The following is a 25238-nucleotide window of genomic DNA, read 5'->3' as shown; positions in this document are numbered from 1 at the left end:
CCAGATGGTCAAGGTTCAGTCCATTCTTCCCTTTTCAGGGAAAGATGACTGGATGTGCACAGTAGATCTTCAGGATGCATATTACCTTGTCAAGATGGAGAAGCACTCCAGGAGATTCCTCTGCTTCCAGCTGGGAGCCAGTCACCACCAATTCAGAGCCCTGCCCTTTGGCCTCATCACAATGCCCAGGGTGCTCACCAAATGCATGGCAGTGGTAGCGTCTCACTTGAGAGACTACAGGGACACCTTGTGTTTCCTTACTTGGATGACTGGCTTATCACTGCTCCCACCAAGCATCTCTTAGAAAAATCACGATACTACATCCTTCAAACTTGTGGTTACCTGGGGATCACAATAAACCACCAGACTTCTCAACTGGTTCTAATGTAAAATTTGAAATTTATATGGGCAAATTTGAACACAAACACTTGTATAGCTTCTCTTCCCTTCCACTGTTTAGAAAAGATCAGACTTCAAGTCAGGAAAGTCATCATCAACAAGACAGTAGCCGCACCCCTGGTCCTGCAGGCCATAGGTTCTATGGCAGCGACCATTACTTTAGTACCTCTAGCAAGATTCCACATGAGGATTCTACAATGACTTCTATCATCCCAATAGTCCATTCTTCATCAGACAATGTCATATCATATTTTGGTAACCAACCATTGCAAAAAGGATCTTCTTTGGTGGATCCACTCCAAAGAGATTCTTGTGGGATGATCTTTCACCCCACCTCAGCCCCAGGCCATAGTGACCACTGACCCCTCCCAGATTGGGTGGGGGGCATTATCTGGGCAAGACAGTCCAAGCACTTGGTCACTCACAGAGGCCAACTTGCATATCAGTGTTCTAGAGATGAGAGCAGTGCTGTTAGCGTTGCCAGTCTTTCAAGCTGTTCTCTCTCCAAAGACAATTGCAATCCAGACAGACATGTCAGTAGTGTGGTACATCAACAGACAGGGAGGAACCAAGTCTTACTTCCTTTGTCAAGAAGCGCTCAAAGTTTGGGAGTGATCAATCTCTTCCAACCATTTTCTAATAGCAATGCACATCCCAGAGACTTCCAGTGTGATAGTAGACAAGCTGAGCAGATGCATTCTTATGCCTCATGAGTGGTCTCTCAATCCAAAAGTGGCGCAAATGATTTTTCACAGCTGGAGCCAGCCTTGCTGCTACCTCTTTGCATCGCCCATAAACAACAAGTGCAGCAGCTACTTTGCCCTGATCCTCCCTCCGGGGGATTCCACAAGGGATGCTGTCATTCACAGTTGGCCCTCAGGACTTCTATATGCCTTTTCCCTGATTCCATTAATCCCTCAATTTTTGAAGAAAGTAATCAGGTTGAAGCACAAAGTGATCCTCATTGCCCCATTCTGGCCTCAACAGATTTGGTTCCCCTACTTCTGGCCTCATCTGATTCTGCAACCATAAGATCATAGGAAGTTACTAGGCTATTGGCTCTGAGGCCCTTATAAGCCTAGCCAAGAGTTTACCCCATGTTTATACAAGTCAACACCCAAAGCCTCTGTCCATCAGGAACACAAGTGGAATCCCAGGGGTGTCTTTTGTGTTTCCCATCCAGTTATCTAGGTTGTGCTTAAAAAGAGATAATGAGGTACTCTGCTTGACGTGGAGAGGGAGTCTATTCCACAGATGGGGGAGTCTCTGGAGCACAAATCTGTCTCACCAACAAGTTATATTGATATCACAGACCAGATTGAGGTCACACGTATGGGTTACTCAAGTGGAGCTTGACTTGCGGATATGCAGCAGTCTCATCAAGGCGGGGTTTGAGATTGCTTTGTATGCCAGACATAGGTCACTTCTGAGGAGTCTGTATGAAACTGAGTAGAAAGACAGGGCTTTTAGTCTATCTGTGTAGAATAGATGTTTGAGGCCTTGGATTCTCCTGGTGAGGAACTTCTGTGCTCTCTCCGGCTACTGCATGTGCTTTGCACAGTACATGCCGAAGTGACCATTGTACTCAATAATTGGCCTTATAAAGGAAGAATACAGGGATGTTATGACCTCTTTGTCCCTGGATGAGATACCCTTACTTATGAGGTGGGCCATGTAGAAAGCTTTCCGTACAATGGAAGCAACATGGTGGGCAAAAGTCAGGTTGCTGTCACCCTGGGTGCCCAAATCCCTCACTACTGATTGTGTACTCAGGACATTGTTATTAATGTGATAATATGTGGAACATCACTCTCCCCAAAGGGGATAATGATGCATTGTTTGGCATTCCGCTTGAGGCCATGTTTTTGGCACCAGTCATTTGTTTGGGTGAGACCCTCTTGGAGGACATCCACATCACTTGGGGAAATGACCGTGCCCAGCTTGCAGCCATCTGCAAACTTGGTCAGACATAGCCCACTGGTTTTGGCCTGCACCTTAGAGAAGTATATCCAGAATAACAGAGGCTCCAAGACCAGTCCCTGGGGTACGCTTCTCGTTATAGGTCTACTGCTTGAGGTGGCTTCCCCTATTTTGATTAGGTGGGTTCTATCAGTGAGCCAGTTTGCTACCCATCTGCTAACATATGGATTGATGCCTAGGTGAGAGAGTTTATCTATTATGCCCTAGTGGGGAATAGTGTTGAAAGCTTTGGCCAGGTCAAGGTAGGTGGTGTGCACCGCTTCCCCTCATCCATGGTTCTGGTGACTATCTCAAAGAAGTCAAAGAGATTTAACAGACATGACCTCCCCTTGACAAAGCCAAACTGTGTGGGGTTGAGTGTCTGGAGGTTGCCAATGTCCATGTTAATGAGATCCATGATAACCCATTCCATGGCCTTGCAGATCAGGCTAGTTAGACTGATGCATCTATAATTTCCTGGATCGGTGGACGCTCCACCTTTGTGTAAAGGGATGACAGTGGCTGTCCTCCATTTGGCTGGGGCAAAGCAGGTACTCAGGCTTTGGTTGAATAGAGTGCCTAATGGCCTGCAAGTTCATGCCCAAGTATATGTAGGATGCAGCTTGGGATGTTATCGGATCCCAAGGAGGCTGTATTTTTGCCTTTGAGAGGGCAGTGATGACCTGTTCCCTAGAGATAAGGGGTTGGGGGCAGGTACTGGGTGTGTCCTGATTTACTGATGGGGATGGGGGGTGGGGGGCAGAGGGATGAAGTTTTCTCTGAATCTGTCAGCCAGTAGATTGGCTATATCTACAGCACTTGTGTATGCGGTGTCCTTGACCACCATTTCTGAACAGATCTGGGTACCTCCTTTGAGATTGCAGACATATGTGAAGAAGGCCTTATGATTGTCTCTAGTAGATGTGGCCAAATTGGATTCAAAGCTGGCTTTAGAGGATTTCATTAGTGCTGCTATTTGCTTGCTCAGGCTAAGGAGAGATTGCTTCCAATTGGGCAGCTGCTCCTTCTTGGTCTTAGACAGCAGTTTTTTCCTTTTGTTATTTAGTTTATTTATTGCAGATGTCTGCCAGACAAGTTTACTCTTCCTTGCGGAGGATGATTTTGTCCTGTCAGGTATTCCTGATTCGATGTATCTATATAAATGCTCATATAGTACTTTGGTGTAGATTTGGACATTAGTGACAGTTCCTACAGAGGGGAGGGGGCTGTGAAGCTTTTTATACCATCCCTCAGGACGTTGTAATCAGCTTTGGAGAAGTTTTTTGTTTGACCCTAGCTGGAGGAGGGTCAGGGGAGATGGTGACTTCGCAAGTGACTGCTTTATGGTTGGATCTTACCAGGGAAGAGAATACTGTAAGAGTGCTGCAGTGGTTACTCATGTTGGTTAATACCAAGTCCAAAATATTATCACCTCTTGGAGGGGGTATCAACTAGCTGCTCCAAGGCATTTGCATTGATAAAATCAAGGAATCTCTGGGCATTTATGTTTTGGCAGGAGTAGTTTTTACAGTCTATGGTTGGGTGTTTAAAGTCGCCCAAGATCAGGGTAAAGGGTTGACTCTTGATAGATTTGAAGAGGTCCAGATAGTTAGACTGGGCATCTTGAGTCAAATTTGGGGGCCTGTAGCTAGCTATGATTTGAATATGGGTCTTGTTAACGGTTAACTGCACCTGGAGTGCACATGAACTCTTGACCCAGCTTCAGATCTTCTATCCCATCCAGAGGGATTAGGTCATCTGAACCTTCCCAACCTAAAGCTTACAGAGTGGCTTCTCCACTTCCATTAATCGCCAGGCATAACATTATGTCTTCTCCAGTCTGTAAGATTATTTTGGCCTCTGTTAAACCCTCCACTAGAAAACTTTATTGTAGCAAATGGAAGAGATTTTCATGTTGGGCTCATGATAATGATGTTGAAACTTTCTCAACTCCTATCACAAAAATTTTAGAGGTTTTGACCTTGCTTTTTGAAGGAGGGGCTTCTGCCACTACTATCAGAATTCAGTTAGCGACTATTTCAGATTTTCACAATGGTTTACAGGACACCCCATTAATGTCTCATAAACTCTGCAAGGCTTTTCTGAAAGAGACCTTAATGCTGAAGATCCATATGTTCTATGGGATCATAATTTGGTTCTTCACATTTTAATATATCCCACTTTTAAGCCTACAGCCACTTGTGAGCTAAAGTACTTGTCCTGAAATAAGTTATGTACTCACTATAATGTTCCATCTGTGTTGTCGATTTTCATTTATCCTTGACTCCCCTCCCTCCATCCCACATTTTTTTTATATTTCTTGGTGGAATGAGCTGCGTCCTTATTCATACGTCTTTTTAACCATCCTATACCAGGTATGGTCTTCACAAAAGTAATCACAGGATAAATTATTCTATATGCCAATCAGCAAACTCGATCTGAGGTAAAATGGAGAGGAGCATTCTGGGTAGGGATAAAGCTTGAGAGTTTTTGGTCCTCGTGGACTGTAGTATGGATGAGTCAGTTCCGATTTTGGAACCAAACCCACATGTCAAGGGGAAACGAAGACTGACAACACAGATGAAACTTTATGGTGAGTATATAACTTTTTTTAGGTTGTAGTCTTTGTTTATTGGTAATCTAACTGTTGCTCTCATGGAAAAAGCCTCATGGTTTTAAAAAATGTGGCCATTGTGGATACAAATCCTACTCCAAGATACCCACAATTTATACCTGGTGTACCTGTAACCAGCTTATTTAAAAGAGCAGTGGGAAATGTGCAAGACTTTGGATGCAGAACTCTAGAGGGGCATAAAAACAAACTCATAATGTGAAGTTGTTCAATCTCGGCATTCATTCTTTACTGATGGGTTTGGAGCCGATCCCTCGGCTCTGATACGGCCAATTGCAAAGCTTGAGGTCTTCAAATAGCTCGATGCCAAGTTCTTATCCCATGATGCACCTGGAATTACCTCAGATCTAGTTTGTCGCTGCAATAGATTAGAGGTTCTGAATTAGCTTGGGCAAGTAAACTGTTTTTTCTATTTCTTTATTCTGATATTTAGATAGTTGGTTTACTTAGTTTTACAAAGCTCTTACAGCTTTTTAGTGTGTATTTCTGCATTTTAGTCCCTTCCCTTAGTGTGTTATAAAGTCTTTTAGTGGCCTCTTGTTTTAGGCCTAGTTTTAACGTTTTTTTCTCTTTAGTGTGCTTAGCCTTCAGTTGTTTTAGGAAAGGCTTAAAGTTTTAATTACTGTTAGAGTTTTTGTATTAACAGTAATTTGTCTGACTGAGATATTTCATAGGATATTTAGACAGTGTGTATTCTTACCAGCTATCTTTCCTGATTTTTTTAAGGCTTCTTGTAGTTAATTACTGCCAAATTTGTATTGTGTGACAGTAATTTTTCTCAAATGGCTGACCAAGACAAGCACCCCAAGTCTGGGTTTAAAAAATGCCCAAAGTGTGGCCAAAAGATGTCTGTAACAGACAGCCACGTTAATTGTGTATACTGTCTAGGAACTCTACATTTACAAGACAGCTGTGATTCCTTCTCCTCTAGGGTCTTAAAGGAAAGGAAGAGAAAACTGATTGACAGAGGGTTGTTGAAACCATCGTTTCAGGAAGCTTTGAGTAACCAAGATGAATCCAGCAAGTCTTCAAAGTCTTCCAAGACTTTGAACTAAAAAAAATCTAAAAAGTCTTCGACTTCAGCTTCACTGTCATCGGAGCCGACAGTCTTTACCTTTTGGAGCCGATCCTCCGTCTTGGAACCGGTGTCCGAAGCACCTAAGAGTCCACGACTTCAATCGGTAACACCTTCGGTAACTCCTCTCAATCCTCTATCAGCCTGTCAGATCTAGACGTGGATCGTGTGGTGCAGAAGCTGTTATTGGCACCGGCCTTGGCAAAAATGTTATTAGCTTCGACCCAAATTGCTTCGGAGCCAAAGACCCTTGCACAAGCTCAAACTATTCCTCCTCCGAGCCATGCTGGTCCTTTGGAGCCGGAGGAGTCAGACCTGATGTTAGTGGAGCCCTCAGAGCCGACGCCTGCTCCACTGTTTCGAGGACTCTAGGAGCCGACACTCTCTGGTCTGCTCCGGGGAGGACAGTCGGACCAACTTGTCGGTTCTGACTCTACGTCTCGGGGCCTCGGCTCGGATGAACTCGGCTCCTACCTCGGTCTCGGAGACCACTGTCCTGGTGCCAGGGGTGTCAATGGTTTCTTCAGATCTGTCGGCTCCCTCACATCAGAGGAGAGATGCTTTCGATGCCATGAGGAGAGTCATGTCTCCTAGGACATCCTCGACCTCAGGTTTGCCTTCCTTCTCCCCTAAAGTGCCTGTGTCTGCTTCTGCCTTGCACATCCTGACCAAACGTAGAGACCCAGAGCCTCAAGAAGCTCCCACTGATGAGGTTCCCAGGAAGAGATTGTGTAAGAGGAAACATCTGGACTCCCCACAGGAGTCTCTAACATCAGATACTGACTTAGATGAGTCAGAAGGGTCCCCACAGTCCCCCTCTGAGGATATATCATTCACTGAGATACTTGAAATCCTTAGGCAGAGGGGTGACTGGTAGTCCAAAAGCCCTACTGAGGATGAGTCAGCCCTCCTGAAGGCTTTCAGGTCTCAGCCCTCCACCTCTTGGGTGTCTCCGCCCTTTGATGAGCTGATGCAGCTGGTCTCACGAAGGGCGTGGGACACTCCGGATACTTTGAAGCCTTTCCCTAGGAGGCCTAATAAATTCCTTTCTGCCCCCTTGACAAAAACATTTTAACAAAAGGTGTTCCTGTTGATGCCATGGTGGTGTCAGCAGCCACCAAAAAGGAAATATCTGAGACTTCCTCGTCTATCCATCCTCCTAACAGAGACTCCAGATTTATGGATAGATATGGGAAGTGCATGTTTAGTTCAGCGACCTTTGCTGTTCGTTCGCTCAACTATTTGACCAATTTTACCAGGTTACAAAGAGATCTCCTTAAGGAGCTTGGAGATACTCTTCAGGGTATAGTAGCTGCAGGAGCTTCCAACAAAGTTGCCCCCCAGCTTGCTACCCTCAGTTCTATTGTCAGCTCAACCATGCACCTCATCTTTTATGCAGCTGATGGAACGTGTAGGGCAGCAGGTCTTAGGAGTTGCTCTTAGGAGTCATTCCTGGATGCGCTTGTGTTCCTTCGCGGAGCCCTTCAAGTCATCCTTCGTGAACACTACCTTTGATGGCTTGTCCCTTTTCGGGGATACAGTGAAGGAAACCTTAACCAGGTGTGAACAGGACGGAGAGACTCTGTCTGCCATCGAGGTCCATTTTTCCACCCCGACCCTACCCTAAAGGTCAAAGGGGAGGAAAAATGTGGTTCAGAAAAGTGCAAGGAGCCTTTCAGGACACATGTGGTGAACCCCCCTCCAGAGGCAGAGGAGGGAGCAATAATGGAAGACGCCGCCCTTGCGGCAGAGGGGGTCCGTAACACCAGGGCAACAGAGATCACTTCTCTGGGAAGCCCTACCAGCACTCCTGAGAGGAGGCCCAACTGTCCTGCTCTGGAGGTAGTCGGGGGTCACTTATCTTTGTATCCAGATGCCTGGCTCGAAATAACAAAAGACAGCTGGGTACAAAGTATCATTTCCAGAGGATACTTCAACCCATTCGTCACACCCCCTCCACTCATAAGAAAAATCCCAGACGTTCCACCCAGTTACAGGGAACAGGCAACAATAGAGGTCCAAACGTTGCTAACAAAAAGGGTCATCCAACCAGTCCCAGCAGAATAGACAGGATCCGGAACTTACTCAAGATTCTTTTTGGTTCCAAAGAAGACGGGGGACTGGAGACCCATATTGGACCTCAGCAGACTGAACCAATACATAAAGAAAGAGAAGTTCTGGATGGTCACACTTCAGTCTATACTTCCCTTCTTAGGGAAAGACAATTGGATGTGCTCAATTGATCTCAAGGATACGTACTACCACATAAAGATGGCCAGACCATCCAGGGATCACCTGCACTTCCAGCTAGGAGACAGTCATTACCAGTTTTGAGCCCTGCCCTTTGGCCTCATTACAGCCCCCAGAGTGTTCACCAAATGCATGGCAGTGGTCACGGCTCACCTGAGGCGTCTAGGATTCCAGGTGTTTCCGTACCTAGACGGTTGGCTCCTTACCGCCACCACCAGGCATCAACTTACTCAGGCCAGGGAGCCCGCTCTGTCACTCTTCAATCATCTGGTCATTACAATCAACTCAGAAAAATCTGCCTTGTCGCCATCGCAGCATATCGTTTTTATCGGAGCAGAGTTGGACACCATTACCACCACACTAAGGCTCCCAATAGAAAGAGTCTTTATTCTTCATTAGCATGTCAGCATTCTGATATCAAAAGACAGAGCACCAGCATCAGAAGTTTTGAAATTATTAGGCATGATGGCAGCAGCAATTCTAGCCATACCACTAGCTCCTATGCACATGTGGATACTACAATGGCTGTTGTTCACTCAATGGTCTTACCAAGAGCTTCCCATGTCTCACACTATAATGATAACCAATTCCTGCAAAAAGGACCTTCAGTGGTGGTTGACCTCACTTCATGTCACAATAGGACGCCCATTTGTGCTATCCCCTCTAGTGACCACAGTGACCACGGATGCTTCCCTGATAGGGTGGGGGGAGGTATTTTTAGGGAAAGACACCCCAAGGCACATGGACCGATCAAGAGACGGATCTGCATATCAATGTCCTGGAGATGAGAGCAGTACTTCTGGTGTTGCAGTACTTTCAGGACTCTCTTCCTCTGGGTACGATTGCTATTCAGACAGACAGCATGTCGGTGGTCTGGTATTTGAACAAGCAAGGAAGAACCAGGTCTTACCCCCTTTGTTGCGAGGCTCTCAGAGTATGGCAGTGGGCTGTTTCCACCCAGCGCTTTCTGTTGGCAACTCATATCCCGGGGAAGTCCAACGTGATAGCAGGCAAGCTCAGCAGGGCAATCTTGTTGCCCCACAAGTGGTCCCTCAAGAAAGAAATAGCGACAGGATTTTCCACAGATGGGGCCAGCCTTGCTGCGACCTTTTTGCCAGTCACATGAACTTGAACTGCAGAAGCTTCTTTGCCCTGATTCCCCTTCCGGGAGAAGCCCCAAGGGACGCACTCATACACAACTGGCCTCTGGGTCTCCTTTATGCATTTCCACCAATCCCGTTGATACCCAAGATTCTACAGAAAGCAAAAACCCTGGGAAGGACCATCATTCTAATAGTCCCTTATTGGCCTCATCAGATGTGGTTCTCCTTCCTTCGACTTCGTCATTTGGAGGATCCTTGGACTCTGGACCCAGTTCCAGACCTTCTGACATATTTGTCGGGGTATCTTTATCCCTCTCTGCAGCCCCTGAAGCTGACAGCTTCGCTGCTCCAGTTCTCATCATAGCCAGGTTCCATAGCCTCTCCAATGAGACAAAACAGATCTTTTTATCTTCTCATAAATCTTCTACTAGGAAGCTATATCTTGGCAAATGGAAAAAATATTCTATATGGGCCTCTAAAAATAATATTTATCCTTAACAAGCCCCTATGATCTCCATCCTATAGTTTTTAACTATGATTTTTAACAAAGGAGCTGCAGCAGCAACAGTTCGTGTTCACTTGGCTGCTATTTCTAATTTTCATATTGGATTTGAAGGTATTTCTAATTTTCATCTTGGATTTGAAAGGTTGAATATCATGTTTCACAAGTTATCCAAAGCCTTTCTCAAAGGGACTTTTCATATTAGACCACCTGTGAAATCTCCCTATTCTCCATGGAATCTAAATGTTATGCTTTCCCAGATAATTCTCCCGCCATTTGAACCAGCTTCCTCTTGTGACCTCATATTTTTATCATGGAAGACCATATTTCTGGCAACTATTACTTCTGCCTGCAGAGTGTCAGAGCTTCAGGCTTTATCCATCAAGCCTCCATATTTGATATTCCATGCTGACAGAGTTTCACTTAGAACAAACCCCTCATTTTTGCCCAAAGTTTGCACTGAAACCAATCTCAACCAGATTATTGATTTGCCAGTCTTCTTCCCCAACCATTCAAACAATTTAGAGTATATGCTGCACAAACTTGATGTTCACAGAGAGCTCAGATTTTATTTGGGTAGAACAAAAGATTTCAGGAAATCAGACCAACTTTTTGTTTCATTCTTGGACTCCAGGAAAGGTAGACCAGTGGCTAAAACCACTCTGTCTAAATGGTTATCTGACTGTATCACCTTTGCCTGTTCAGCTGCTAATATGCCTTTGCAACACAAGATTAAAGCTCACTTGACCAGAGCAGTTTCTACATCATCTGCTTTTTCTGCCAGGCTTCCTATTGATAACATTTGTGCAGCAGCCACTTGGTCAAAACCTCATACCTTTATCACTCATTACAAAGTTGACAAGGCCTCCAGGGACAGGGCCTCCTTTGGATCCACTGTCCAGAGAAATATACTCCCATGAGCCACACGAAGTTGATGGTGCTTGGGACGCTACCCATCAGTAAAGAATGAACGGCAAGATTGAACAACTTCACATAAAGAAGTTATGTACTTGCCATAACGTTCCATGTGAGTTGTTCATCTCGCCTTCATTCTTACGTCCCTCCCTCCTACCCCCTCCTGGGCTGATAGATGACCGAGATGCTGGATCAATCCTGCTTATTCAGTCCTTCTATACCTTTCTCTTGGGAGTGAAATAATGACATATGGTATTATTATATGCAGAAAACAAGATCTGAGGTAATTCCAGGTGCCTCATGGGATAGGGACTTGGCCTTGAGCTATTTGAAGACCTCGAGCTTTGCAATTGGCCGAATCGGAGGCCAGGGATTGGCTCCGAACCCATGAGTAAAGAATGAAGGTGAGATGAACAACTCACATGGAATGTTATGGTAAGTACATAACTTCTTTTTAAAAAGTTTTTTTTTTGGTATGATGATCTCATAAAAATGATAAAATCAAGAAAAAAAGGTCTTGAAAGTCTTTCTCAAGGTTCATTGTCTCTGAAGCTTCCTTGTACTGAACCTTAAGCTGCCTCTTCCACTCTGGTTCTGAAGACTGTCCCTGAGCCACCCCTATCTGGAACCTCTTCAGGATCCACCTATATCTTTTCCTCCTTCACTCTTTCAGGTACTCTTCTTCCTCTCAGGAAGTTTTCATTACACAGGATCCTTCTCCAAGGAAAAGATCTGGCAGAGTTTCCTTGGAAAAGGAACTGTCTAGATATGTTGGGCCAAACCCAGCTTCTGCCATGTTGTCCAGGTTAGTGAGGTCTGCCAGGACCTTTCTTCACAAAAATGATGTGGAGCATATGGTGATAGCATTCATTCAAGCACAAAGTGATATAGACCTCATTCCATTCTCCCCATCCATCTCTAGGCCAAACAGGTCTGAAGCCCAGCCCTCTACCTTCTATGCTTTTTCCCTGGACCCTGCCTTAGCACCAGGAGATTCAGAGCCAACTGTGATCCTGCTGGGTTGGTGTCAACAGGGGGTAGTTAATTTGGCTGTGAGTAAATTAGTCCCATAACTCTCAAAATCAAGCCTTTCTATGTTGAGAGAGACTAAGTCCCAGAGAGTTGGGGAGAGGAGATCAGTGTCTGCGGTGGCACCAATTTCTTTAGGTTCATTCACTGTCTCTGTGGTGGCACCAGTTTCTTCAGTCATTCACTATCCCCTACTCCTCAGCCTTTGACCTCTCAGTGCTGAAGACAGCTTCGTTTCTGGGAACAGTCTCGCAGTCTGTTTATCTCAGTACCAGACCTTCCTTCTGGTAGAACTCAGTGCCTAGTTCAGTTTCGGTACCAGTTATTTCAACTTTTGCATGCACTTCATCAATACTCAAAGTACTGGAAGGATTGACCTCACTTCTCTGTGCAAAAAGTCACTTGTACCACCTCTTCGATTCCACTTTAAAAAACATGTCAGTCTTCTGCTTTTGACACATCATGAGCTGCACTAGCAGAGCAAATTAAAAAGCTTCAGGAAAAGATAACCTTCAGGTTCAAATCATTCCTCCTCCACCTCAGAAGACTCCCAGTATGAGGAGCCAAGGAAGAGGAGGTGTAAAAGGAGACACTTAAACTTTTCACTGGAGACTGTCACACAACATTTAGATCTTGATGAAGGGGAGTAATCTCTACAGTCACCTGTAGATATCTCCAATTTTGGAGAAATCCTGGAATTAATGTGAAAGAGGGTACTTGGCCCAGTGACCTCTCCCCTAGATGAGGATGTTCTAATGGAAGGTATTTGACTGTCCCATGTACTTCCCAGGTTGTTCCCCCTACTGATTGCATGATTGACCTTGTGGTGGAAGGGACTTAATGAGAACCTGATGTGGCTGAGCTCATTCGTAGGAGGCCAGACAAGATACTGCATCTCCCTTAAGAATAAGCAATTTTGGGACAGGGGCTCCCCTTGCTGACTTCATGGCTGTAGTAGAAGTAACCATGAGAGCCCAGTTACCCATCTCCTCAGGTAGAGATTCTAGGGAAGAGGGCAAAAAAGGGGAAGCGGACCAATGCATTAGGTAACTTTGCCATCAGATCCCTAATTTTATGATGCACATACACAAATTTGAGGGTGACCTAGCTGAACAGACCTTGGACATGCTGAGTGACCAATGATGCCTAAATATTGTAGGCAACTAGAGGTGCAGGTAGCAGCTATGCTTAATATCTCAAACCTCTCCTTCTATCTTTTAGGTAATTTAGCTGCTGGAGTAGACAGAGCTACCAGAACAAGATCATCATGAGATGCTTTGCCTTGCTTCTTCTATGTGACTTTGTAGAGAACTTCAAGGTGTCCTTCATCAATGTCCCCTTGATGGTGTCATCATTTTTTAGACCTACAGTAAAAGAGAAGCCGGAAAGAAGCCAGCCATATCACTGTCTGTGGTAGGAGTCAAGTTCACAGCTCTTCAGAGATCCTTTTCTAGGAGCCAAAAGGGTCTTCCAGTTATTTTGGTTGAAAGCGCTAAACCTTTACATTTATTGGCGTCTTTTTTGTTTGTTAACATCGGTGCTATGATTTTTCGTTATGTCACGTCTATGTTTTGTACTTGAATAATCTTATTCACGTACCACTATAGCACTGTGATGTCGTTTTTGTCTGTATTTTCATGTGGATTTTTTTGGCGTTATGTGGATTTATTAAACCGTGTTTGAAGCACTACACGTTGTGGTTACTGGAGCTTACAGCGCTTATTGGTGGAACCGGAGGTACTTGGTGAATTGTACTAACCCTTAAAGACTGAACCATTTTTTGGCCCCAGTATATTAATTTTTTCTTTTTTTTTTTTTTTTTTTTTTTTTTTGTCATCTGCTTTTGATGCAGAATCTAGTTTCTCGACCATTAAAGTCCATTTTTTTTAACCTGGAAGACACTCTCTGTAATGGCAGTTACTTCTGCAAGATGAATTTCAGACCTCCAGTCCATATTTTGCAAGCCTTAGTACATAATCTTTCATAAACACATAGTTTCCTTACATATCAGCCCTTCCTTTCTTCCCACGGCAGCCACAGTGTCTATCCTAAAACAGCTTTTCCATTTGATTGCCTTTTTCCTTTCTACTTCAGCCAGGGAAAATGCCTCCTTCTTTGTCTGGATATTCATACCCAATTAAGGTTTTGCTTTCAGCAGGCAAAGGAATTTAGGCAACATGATAATTTGTTTGTGTCCTTTTCCAAAGCCAAATTAGGGAAAAATATTTCCAATGCCTTATTATCCAGATGAATGTTTGAATATATTTTATGTATTTCTACTTCATCTAGCAGATCTCTGCCATGCAAACCAAAGGATATTTCCACATTAGCTGTCTATACATGATCTGCATTCTTTGAAAACTCCTCAGATGACGACATTTGTGCAGCAGCCACCTAAGCATTTATGCCCATTTTCTGAAAACATTCAAAGTGGATGTGGTATCCAGTATTAGGTCTTCCTTTGGGGTCATCATATCCCTTGGTATTCTGATGATGCCATCCAGGATCCTAGCTGGGGACTCCATCTTATCCTGCGAAGTGGACAGATGGATAATGTAACATCTGATGTTGTCAGTCTTCACTCAGTCCTTGACAGTGGGCTCGGTTCCGAATCTCGGAACCGAGATGGACGTTTACTTCAGCTCATGCTCTCTAAACTCTCGAGCCAGGCTCTACCCATAATGCTCCTCACAGAAATTACCCCAGATCTCATTTGCCGCTTCGCAGACCAGACGCGTTTGTTCACTCTCTCGAGCCTTGGCTTAGTTTGTGAGTAATTTCTAACTTTTTCACTCTTTATTTCTAAAGTTTCCCTTTTATAACGTCTTGTATTTCTAACCGCTCCTCTCTCTTCTTATTGTAGCTGGTTTCTATCTATCTCCCCTCTACCATTGGTAGACTGTCAAGTACCATTGTTGGTACCCCTTTTCACCTTTGTTTATTACCTTTAATGGTAGTCCATCATACCGCCGCTGTTATTTTTCTTTCTATTTTCCATTAAAATAAAAAAATTAAAAAAAAAAAAATCTTCCTTTATCTATATTTCCTTCTTTGTGACTGCTTGAACCTGTTATGGCGGAACAAAAGGAGAAACTTTCTCCTTCTACACCCTCTAAGGGCACCTCCGGATTTAAAAGGTGTAAGAAATGTGAGGGCAAAATGCCAAATTCAGACTGCCATACCCTGTGTGTGTATTGCCATGGAAAAATACATTTGCAAAAAAAACTGTGCGATTTGTCATGGGTTTTCTACGTGTACCTTAATGGAAAGAAAAAAAAATTGATATTAAAAGGACTACTTAAACTGGATTTGAAGAGGCCATTTCTGAGTCCAGAGAGGAAGCTGGTACTTCTTCATTTTCCTCTTCTTCTCCTGCCTCAAAGAAAAGGCCTTCCTTAGTTCCAAAGTCCCTGGAACCATCAAGAAAAATACCTAGACCTTCCTCGGTACCGAAGAGTTCATCGGCACCGGAGGATTTGTCTACACCAACTACTGCTACTACTACTATTACTACATTGGCTTCGGAGCCAACAGCTTCTTCTTCAGTACCCAATGATATATCGGTACCAAAGCAATTGGCGCTGCCTCCGCTCCCAAGAACATCCTACTTCCCATCTGTGGACCCATTTAGAGAAACTCCTTTTGTGGAAGTGAGACCTCCAAAATCTCCTTTCACTGCATCTGTTCATTCTACTAAGAGTCTCTCAGAGACAGACATTATGAGACTGGTGGCGAGGGGATTGCCCTCGGTTCCGAGGCATACTGGCATCAGAACCATTCATCCTGTGACACCCCCATATCCTCCTCCTCCAACTTTTCATGAGCCTTTGGAGCCCCTGATCCCACCTCTCCATGCCCCAATTGTCTCAGTTCTGGTAGCATCTTTGTCTCTGTTTCCGAGGACCACCTTGAGTAGCTTCGAGCTTTCATCTCCGGAGACCTCCTTGGGTCGAGACTTTCTGGTCGGGTCTGAGGTGCATGGTACCTTTTCGGTTCTAGAGGCAGCTTATTCAGTGTGGGGTATGACCCAGGATCCAAAGGAGTCTATTTCGGTTCCAGGCTCCCACCCCCTTAAGGGGGGGCAGACTCCTGGGTTAGGGAAAGAGCATTGTCTACTGGAGATGCAGAGTCTGTGCCATCCCTGTCGGGACAGATTTTGGTATCCCCTAGACTTGAGCTACCATCAGTTTCACCCCCAGGACAGAGAGCACAAAAGTCTCAGGTAACAACTACCTTGGTAGTCTCTTCTTCGGATACTTCCCCAGATCATCCCCCTGAGGAAGTCCTTGTGAAAAGAAAGTGCAAGAGGAAGCACTTAGACTCCCTGGAGGAGTCTTTAACTGAAGATACTGACTTCGATGAAGGGGAAGGTTCCCCCAGGTCACCCCCTGATGATGTTTTCTTTGGGGACATCCTTGAAATCCTGAAATAGAGGAGTGGCTGGTCCTCCTACCAACCTTCCTCAGAGGAATCACTATACCTGGAAGATTTTCGTGCTCAACCCTCTACTTCTTGGATCTCTCCCCCCGCTGACGATCTTATTAAATTAATCGCTCAGTGGGTGTGGAAGATGCCCGATGCCATAGAGACAGTTCCTAAGAGACCTGATCGAGTATTATCAGCCCCTAAAGAGGAACCACATTAGGCCAATGGAATTCTTGTTGACGCCATGGTGGTAGAGGCAGCCACCAGAAAGGAACTTGCCAAAGAAATTCCTACTAGCCATCCTCCTAACAAGGAGTCTAGGACTTTGGATAGATTTGGGAAGAGCTTTTATTCTTCATCAACCTTTGCTCTAAAGTCCTTGAATTATATGGCACACTTTACAAGACTACAGAGGGATTTGATCGAGGAGCTTTTGGATACCCTCAAATGAGCAGTGGCTGAAGGGGTACAAGATAAAGTTACTTCTCAGCTTGCAACCCTAGAAGCAATTTCTAACTCGTCCATGAGACTTGTTGCCCATGAAGCTGAAGGGACCACTAGGGCAGCGGGTTTAGGCATAGCCATAGAAGGCATTCCTGGATGAATTTGTGCAGCCATTTAAAGAGTCATTCGTCAACACTCCATTTGATGGCTCTTCCCTGTTTGATCCCAAGGCAAAAGATACCTGAGCCAGATGTGAAAAGGATGGTAAGACCCTTTCTACCATTGGCATACGTTTCTCAACTCCTCAGAGACCATATTCTAGGAACCAGAGAAGTGGGAGACTGTGGTTTAAAAAATCCAAAGGGCCTTTCCAGGATTCATGAGGCAAAACTTTCCCCGGGGCAGAGGGGGAAGCAATGGAAGATGCCACCCTAGAGGCAGAAATGGACCACAGAATCAGGGATCCAGAGAGACCCCTCTGGAGCTTCCTACCAGCATCCCTGAATGGTTGCCTGATTGCCCACCTCTGGAGGCAGTCGGGAGATGACTTTCTCTGCACCAATCTGCCTGGCAAATGTTAACAATGGACAAATGGGTGCAGGGAAGCAAATCCAGAGGTTACCAAATTCCTATATCATAGCCTCCAAAACCCCAGAAAAAACTCCCAGGTGTACCACCCAGTCTCAGGGAAGCAGCAGTTCTAGAAATTCAAAAACTGCTAAGCAAAAGAGTCATCCAAGAAGTCCCATCAGACCAGAAAGGATCCGCATTTTACTCAAGATTCTTTTTAGTGCCCAAGAAAACAAGAGACTGTAGACCCATCTTGGATCTCAGCCAATTCAGCAAGGTAGTTCAACAAACCAAATTCCGGGTGGTCACAGTTCAGTCAATACTTCCATTCCTGGAAAAAGACAAGTGGATGTGCTCTATCGACCTCCAAGGCACTTATTACCACATAAAAATGGAAAAGAGCTCCAGGAGGTTTTTGTGCTTCTGTCTGGGAGCCAGTCATTTCCAATTCAGAACACTGCCCTTTGGACTCATCACTGCCCCCAGAGTGTTTACCAAATGCATGGCAGTGGTAGCAGCTCATTTAAGACTGCAAGGGTTTCAAGTATTTCCTTATCTCAATGACTGGCTCCTCACCTCTGCCACCAGGCATCAATTAGAATGGGGAAGAGATTACACCATACATCTCTGTGCATCCCTGGGAATAACCATAAACTTTGAAAAGTCCACACTTCCACCCACCCAAATACTGAACTTCATTGGAGCCCACTTAGACACTACCTCAGGAATTGCATCTCTCCCTCCAGAAAGGCCACAATGCATAAGATCTCATGTTGGTCAAGTGCTACACAATGGCAAGGTCCCAGCAAAATTAGTTCTTCAAATCTTAGACTCCATGGCAGAAGCAGCAATCACTCTAGTTCCCTTGGTGAGATATCACATGTGGATATTGCAATGGTTACTAGTGTCCCAATGGTCTCTCATTTACCATCCAATGTCTCAACTAATTCTGATTAACAAATGTTGCAAGCACAACCTGTTGTGGTGGCTACACTTCAGTCAGATTATTGTGGGTCATCCTTTCATTCTCCCCCAGCCCCAAGCCACAGTAACCACTGATGCCTCCCAGACTGGGTGGGGGATATTATCTGGGAAGGTCAGTCCAAGGCATGTGGTCCCAATTGGAGGCCAACATGCACATCAATGTACTAGAGATGAGGGCAGTGTTGTTAGCTTTGCAAGCATTCCAAGATGTCCTCCCTCTAGGAACAGTAGCAATTCAGACGGACAGCATGTCAGTAGGCTGGTATATGAACAAACAAGGGAGAACCAAATCTTACCCGTTGTTTCAAGAAGCACTCAGAGTTTGTTAATGGGCGATTTCTTCCAACCGCTTTCTTATAGCAATGCACATTCTGGGGAGTTCCAACGTGATAGCGGACAAATTGAGCAGAACTATCCTCTTGCCTCATGAGTGGTCTCTTAATCCAGCAGTGGCAAACAACATTTTTCACCACTGGGGCCAACCTTGTTGCAGTCTCTATGCCTCCCCTCTAAACAACAATTTCAGAAGTTACTTTGCCCTAATCCCCTCTCAGGGGGAGTCACCCATAGACGCTATTCTCCATGCTTGGCCTCCCAGTCTGCTTTATGCCTTTCTCCCAATTCCTCTCATTTTACAGTTCCTGAAGAAAGCCAAAAGGACAGAGAACTCTGCAATCCTCATTGCCCCCTTCTGACCTCTACAAGTTTGGTTTCCCTTCCTATGGCCTCATTTGATTTGGAAACCATGGATTCTGGATCCAGTTCTGGACCTACTGTCTCATCCGGAGGGCATGCTGCATCCGAATCTCCAAAACCTCAAGCTCACTGCATGGCTTCTCCAGTTCCCATGATTGCCAGGCATCCTTCTCTTTCCTTACCTGTCCGACAGATTATTATTGCTCACCACAAATCATCTACAAGGAAATTATAGCAAAGCAAATTGGAAAAATTTGCTAGATGGGCTCTAGACAATGAAATAGATTCATATTCAAGTCCTATCCACAAGGTATTAGACTTTTTAGTCTTACTTTACCAGTCAAGTTCCTCTATGCCAATGATTAAAGTGCATCTAGCTGCAATTTCAAACTTCCATACAGGACTGGAAGGTGCTCCTCTGATGTCACATAAACTGTGTAAAGCATTCCTAAAAGGGTTTCTAATGCTAAGACCTCCATTCAAAGAACCTCTCCCTCCTTGAGAATTAACTATGGTCCTTCAGACCCTGACTTGGAACCCCTTTGAACTATCAGCAACCTGTGACTTAAAATATCTGTCCTGGAAAACCCTATCTGTAGTAGCTGTCACTTCTGCTAGAAGAGTCTCAGAACTTAAGGCCCTATCGTGCCAACCTCCATACTTAAGCTTTCATAAAGACAGGATTGCGCTTCAAACCAGTCCTTCTGTTTTTGCCCAAGGTTGTATCCGAAAATAATATTAATCAGACTTTACAACTACCAGTCTTCTTCCCAAATTTTTTGAACAAGGGAGGATATGCTCTCCATCTTCTTGATGTGCACAGGCAACTATGTTTTTATCCTCACAGGACTAAAGCATTTAGAAAATCAAACCAACTTTTTGTGGCATTTTCTTCTCTCCATCTAGGTTGCTCAGTTTCTAAGATTACCTTGGCCAAGTGGCTTAGAGACTACATCGCCTTCATTTGTCATTCTAAAGGACTCCAGCTCCCAAAAACAGTTCAAGCCCATTCTACAAGAGCAGTAGCTACTTCTGCAGTCTTTCACGCTAGAGCTTCTTTAGACATTTGTGCAGCAGCCACTTGATTTTCTCATCATACCTTCATCACTAATTACAAATTAAATCAGGTCTCAAGGGGACAAGCATCCTTTGCTCTATGGTGCTTAGGAATATTCTTCCATGAGACCTCCCGAGGCTAAAGTAGCTGGGGATTCTGTCCCACTGTCAAGGTCTGAGTGAAGATTGACAACATTAGATAAAGAAGTTATGTCTTTCCATAAAGTTCCATCTGTGTTGTTGATCTTCACCAATCCTTGATATCTTCACCCTCCATCCCCCATCCTGAGACTCTTAGTAGACCAAATTTAGACTTTGGCTAGCTTTCTTTTAGGGACTCATATTTGGCCGCAACTAATCTAATTATCACGCATGTTGCTCTCTCACATCTGACTGCCACTGCTTGGCAAATTCGATGTGAGGTAATCTTTGTGTGGAGCATTATGGGTAGAGCTTGGCTTGAGAGTTTGAAAAGCACAAGCTGAAATAAACGTCCGTCTCAGTTCTGAGGTTTGGAACCGAACCCACTGTCAAGGATTGGTGAAGATCGACAACACAGATAGAACATTATGGTAAGACATAACTTCTTTATATAACAGTTAAGTACTTACCATAACACTGAATCTTGATTATCCATCTCTGTCCACTTCTCCAACTCTCACACCATCCCTCTTCCAAATTGTCAGCTGATCTCCTGACAGACTTCAGTGTGTGAGGCTATCTCTTCTTTCGGATTATGGCAGTGGTCTTTATTGGAGAATCAGGTTTCCAAACTCAGTCTGAGGAGTGAGCAAGCAGCAATGCGTTATGGTAGATAGGGGATGGAGCTCAAGCTGCTCAAGGAGAGCTGTTTGTCATGTTGTCACCTAGCAGCAGACCAGTCCCAAGCTGTGAAGTGGACAGACGTTCATAATACAAGATCCAATATTATGCTAAGTTATGCAACTATTGTTTTGATTTAGGTGTTGTACAGGAAGTGAAATGTTCTATTTAACTTTGTGGTTTAAGGTTGCTGTCTTGTGTTCCTGGGATGCCTGAGATGTATGCTGTATTTTGGGTACCTTAAGTGGTGGTGTTTCACGTGTTAATGGGTTGCTTAAAAGTTTTTTAACCTCCTGTATGTATTTTCTTAGTTTTATAACATGTTTACAGTGGAAACTGAAATACATGTAATGTATGCTTTGTGTAAAATGAAGGAACAGCATGGAATTATATGGCCAAGTAAGATGGGTTTGATATGTAAATTGAAGATCAGAATGCTTATGTTTGTAAAATGAAGAGGTGGACAGGGGCTATGGTACTTAAATATACTCCTCTGCCTACCACTAAATTGACTCTATAAAAATATCCAAAATTATGCAATCTTATGGCCACCAAGGGGTATTGTCTGCTGACACATCACTGATACTAAACAAATTAAAGTATGAAAAAGGCGCACACATATGAATCACTGAGCAACTTTCTAAGAGCTGCATGGCCACATGATCATGCAGAATGTATGCACTGTTCTCAAGATTATGGACATACACCTCACACACCCAGGAATAGGTTTACAGTAAACACTCCACTGAGCAGGGTCTTTGGCTAGCTCCACAGACTGCTTTCTCACCACTCTCTCCAGGTTTCAGGAACATCGGTGTTCCTTCTTCCACAGTTGCTTATTTTGAATGGAAGACTAGTAATATTCTCCAACACAGTAGCCCTCTGTTCTGGCCCAAGGTGGTAAGCTGTCACAGTGCTAAATTACCAGATTTGACATGTCTTCATTACTGTTTCACTCATGTTAATAAGCCAAATAATTAATAGCAGAAATTATATTGTGTACCAGAGCAGTCTGGCCAGTTACTGGTGGGCACTAACATATTATTATGATTAAGTAATAAATATCATCACAGGTAAACAGAAGGCCAGCCACACACTTTTTAAAAGTGAATAAATACAACTTAAATAATGAGTCAAGCAATATTTTTAACAGATAAATATACAGAGAAATACAAAATTACATGCAGAAACCAAAGTTTATCCTTTGGAACAAAATGATTAAAAGAAAGAAAGAAAAAAAAAACATTTAATTACAACTAGCCTTTTTTCCTAACTAGGTCTGAATTAAAATATTCACGGGCCCTAAAATAATTTGTAGAACATATTACAGGCAGGGACAAGTGCAAAAGATAAAACTCATGGGCCCAAGCTCCAGAGTAGTTCTTTCTTTTAGACTCTTCTTTCTGACTGTTGTTCAGCTGTTTGTTCTTTATCTTTTCATATAGAATACAGACACACTTTAGTAGACTTCCACATTTTCATACTAATGAAGTAGTTTACCTGTCACCTTAAAAGAATTGTCTAATTGTTTTGTAGCCTTGAAGCTTTTTGGCCTTGGAGTAATCACATATTTTGGAATCAAATGATAGTTACAAGATCTGGTTAATACATCAGGTTTACATTTCACATCATATTTGTAATTGCTGCATTTCCTAGCAGTAGGTAATTATAATCTTCAGATGTTATGTGATCCTATCTCGCCTACATTCTGTACTGATGGGCTCGGAGCCGATCCCTCGGCTCCGACTCGGCACGCTATGCTATAGAGCGAGGCCTCTTATTGGCTGAGCTATTTCTTATCCCAGGATGCACCACCACTAATCCCCCAGATCTCGTTTGCCGCTTACTAAGCTAAGACGTGGTCTCAACTTGGCTGGGCTAAGTACTACTTTATTTAGGCTTTTCCTGTCAGGAATTTGGTTGTTTTGAACCCAAAAGCTGTTTTAACAGCTATTGTTGTGATACGAGTGTGTTTTGCGAATTTTTATTGAGGAATTTGTGTTTTTTTCGTCAGGGAAGGTTTCCCGTTTTAGTTAGAGGGGCCTTCCCCTTTTGCTGTTTGCTATTCTAGCGTTTGTTTGTGGGTCAAGTACCTGTTTAAGTTAGAGGGTCTTGACCCTCTCTTTCTGTGTTTTTGGTTATCTGTATTGCCAAAAAAAAAAAAAAAAAAAAAAAAAAAACTTTGTATTTCTTTCTTTCAACTTTAAAGGTGTGGCTGTAGATGCTTTGGTGGTGGCATCTGCTACCCAGCAAGATGTAGCAGAGGCTTCAACGTCCGTCCATCCTCCTAATAAGGAGTCTAGGAGCACGGATCGGAACGGAAAGCGCACCCTAAGTTCAGCGGCCTTTACATTAAGGTCCTTGAACTACCTTACGCACTTTACCAGATTTCAGAGGGATCTGATTAAAGAACTTTCCGATACCCTCTTCGGTAACCTACCTGAGGAGCTGGTCCAGACGGTTGGCTCTCAGCTGGCTACATTATCGTCCATTTCAAACTCGTCCATGAGGCTCATTTCTTATGCGGCCGAAGGGGCGAGTAGAGCGGCGGGTACAGGCATTGCTCTACGGAGACAAGCCTGGCTCTGCCTGTGTCATTTCGCGGAGGCCTTTACGTCTTCCTTTGCCGACGCCCCCTTTGATGGGTCCTCCCTGTTTGGACCCAAGGTAAAGGACACACTGACCCGCTGCGAACAGGAGGGTAAGACTCTGACTGCCGTAGGGGCACGATTTTCCACTCCCTTTCGGCCTTATCCCAAGGCTAAAAGAGGAGGGAAAATGTGGTTCCGTAGATCTCAGAAGCCTTACCCCTCTCAGCAGGATGATCCCCCTTCCAGAGGCAGGGGAGGGGGAAATTCTTCTGGAAGACGCCGTCCCAGAGGCGGCAGAGGCCCTCGCAACACTGGAGACCGCAAGTCCTTTTGTGGCTCTTCAGCCTTTCACAGCCCCTGAGGGATTGCCCGACTATGCAGCTCCGGAGCCAGTCGGGGGTCGTTTTTCGAGGCACCTAAAAGCCTGGGAAGGTATCACTCAGGACCGATGGGTGCTTCGAATTATCGCCGGAGGTTACTCCATCCCTTTCTTTCTCTCTCCACCTCAGTCCAAAAAAATCCCGGACCCGCCACCCAGTCAACGGGAAACTGCAGCCTCAGAAGTTTCAAAGCTGCTGCAAAAAGGAGTCATCCAACCGGTCCCCGCAGACCAGATCGGATTAGGGACTTACTCAAGATTCATTTTGGTGCCAAAAAAGACCGGGGACTTGAGACCCATTTTAGATCTCAGCATTCTAAACCGTTCAGTCAAAAAGTCCAAGTTCCAAATGGTCACCCTACAAACCATTCTCCCATTGCTGGAGAAAGGTGTTTGGATGTGCTCCATAGATCTCAAGGACGCTTATTACCATATCATGGTACATCAAGCGTCCAGGAGACATCTGCGCTTCAGCCTAGGAGGCAGTCATTTTCAGTTCCGCGCGCTGCCCTTTGGTCTCACCACAGCCCCCAGGGTGTTCACCAAATGTTTGGCGGTCGTGACTGCTCACCTGAGAAGTCTAGGATTCCAGGTGTTTCCGTATCTAGACGACTGGCTCCTAACTGCCACCTCCAAGCATCTACTATTGCGGAGCCTACAAGCCACTATATCACTGGGCAATTCCCTTGGAATCACCTTCAATTGGCCAAAGTCTGTGTTGCTGCCATCTCAACGCATAAGATTCATAGGGGTAGAGATAGACTCAAACCAAATGCGGGTCTATCTACCTACAGACAGAATACAAATCATTCAGGCTCAAGTTCGAACCTTACTTCCCAGATCCAAAGCCCCAGCCAGAATGGTCCTGCAGCTATTGGGATCCATGTCCGCCACGGTTCTTCTAGTCCCCCTGGCAAGGTTGCACATGAGAATTCTCCAGTGGCTTCTTTCAGCTCAATGGTCCTTTCAGGAACTCCCTCTCAGTCACCTCATATGGATCACAGAAACCTGCAAACGGAACCTTCGCTGGTGGCTAGTGCCCTCCAATTTGGATCAGGGACGACCCTTTGTTCCACCACCTCCTGCGGCCACTTTGACCACGGACGCCTCCCAGATGGGGTGGGGGGGCATTCCCTGGGCAGGTCAGTCCCAGGCAAATGGCACCCAGAAGAGACCCTACTTCATATCAACATCCTAGAAATGAGGGCGGTGCTTCTGTCCCTTCAAGCCCTTCACGATTACCTCCCTCAGGGCGTAATTGCCATTCACTCAGACAACATGTCAGTTGTCTGGTACCTGAACAAACAGGGAGGGACCAGATCCTATCCTCTTTGCAGAGAGGCCACGAGAGTCTGGGAATGTGCAGTGTCGACCAAACGCTTTCTAGTAGCTACTCATATCCTGGGC

General features: G+C 44.7%; 1 protein-coding gene across 1 annotated transcript in view; it reads left to right on the top strand.

The window, feature by feature from the left end:
- The window catches only part of DMC1 (DNA meiotic recombinase 1), a 1571258-nt gene that overhangs the window by 1407020 nt on the left and 139000 nt on the right, over positions 1–25238 (top strand). The window lies entirely within an intron of this gene.

The sequence above is a fragment of the Protopterus annectens genome, chromosome 1.part0 (genome assembly GCF_019279795.1).
Source record: "Protopterus annectens isolate FY-2018-M chromosome 1.part0, PAN1.0, whole genome shotgun sequence".
Classification (NCBI taxonomy): domain Eukaryota; kingdom Metazoa; phylum Chordata; order Ceratodontiformes; family Protopteridae; genus Protopterus; species Protopterus annectens.
Note: the sequence above shows the minus strand (reverse complement) of the source record. Positions and strands in the feature narration are given on the sequence as shown.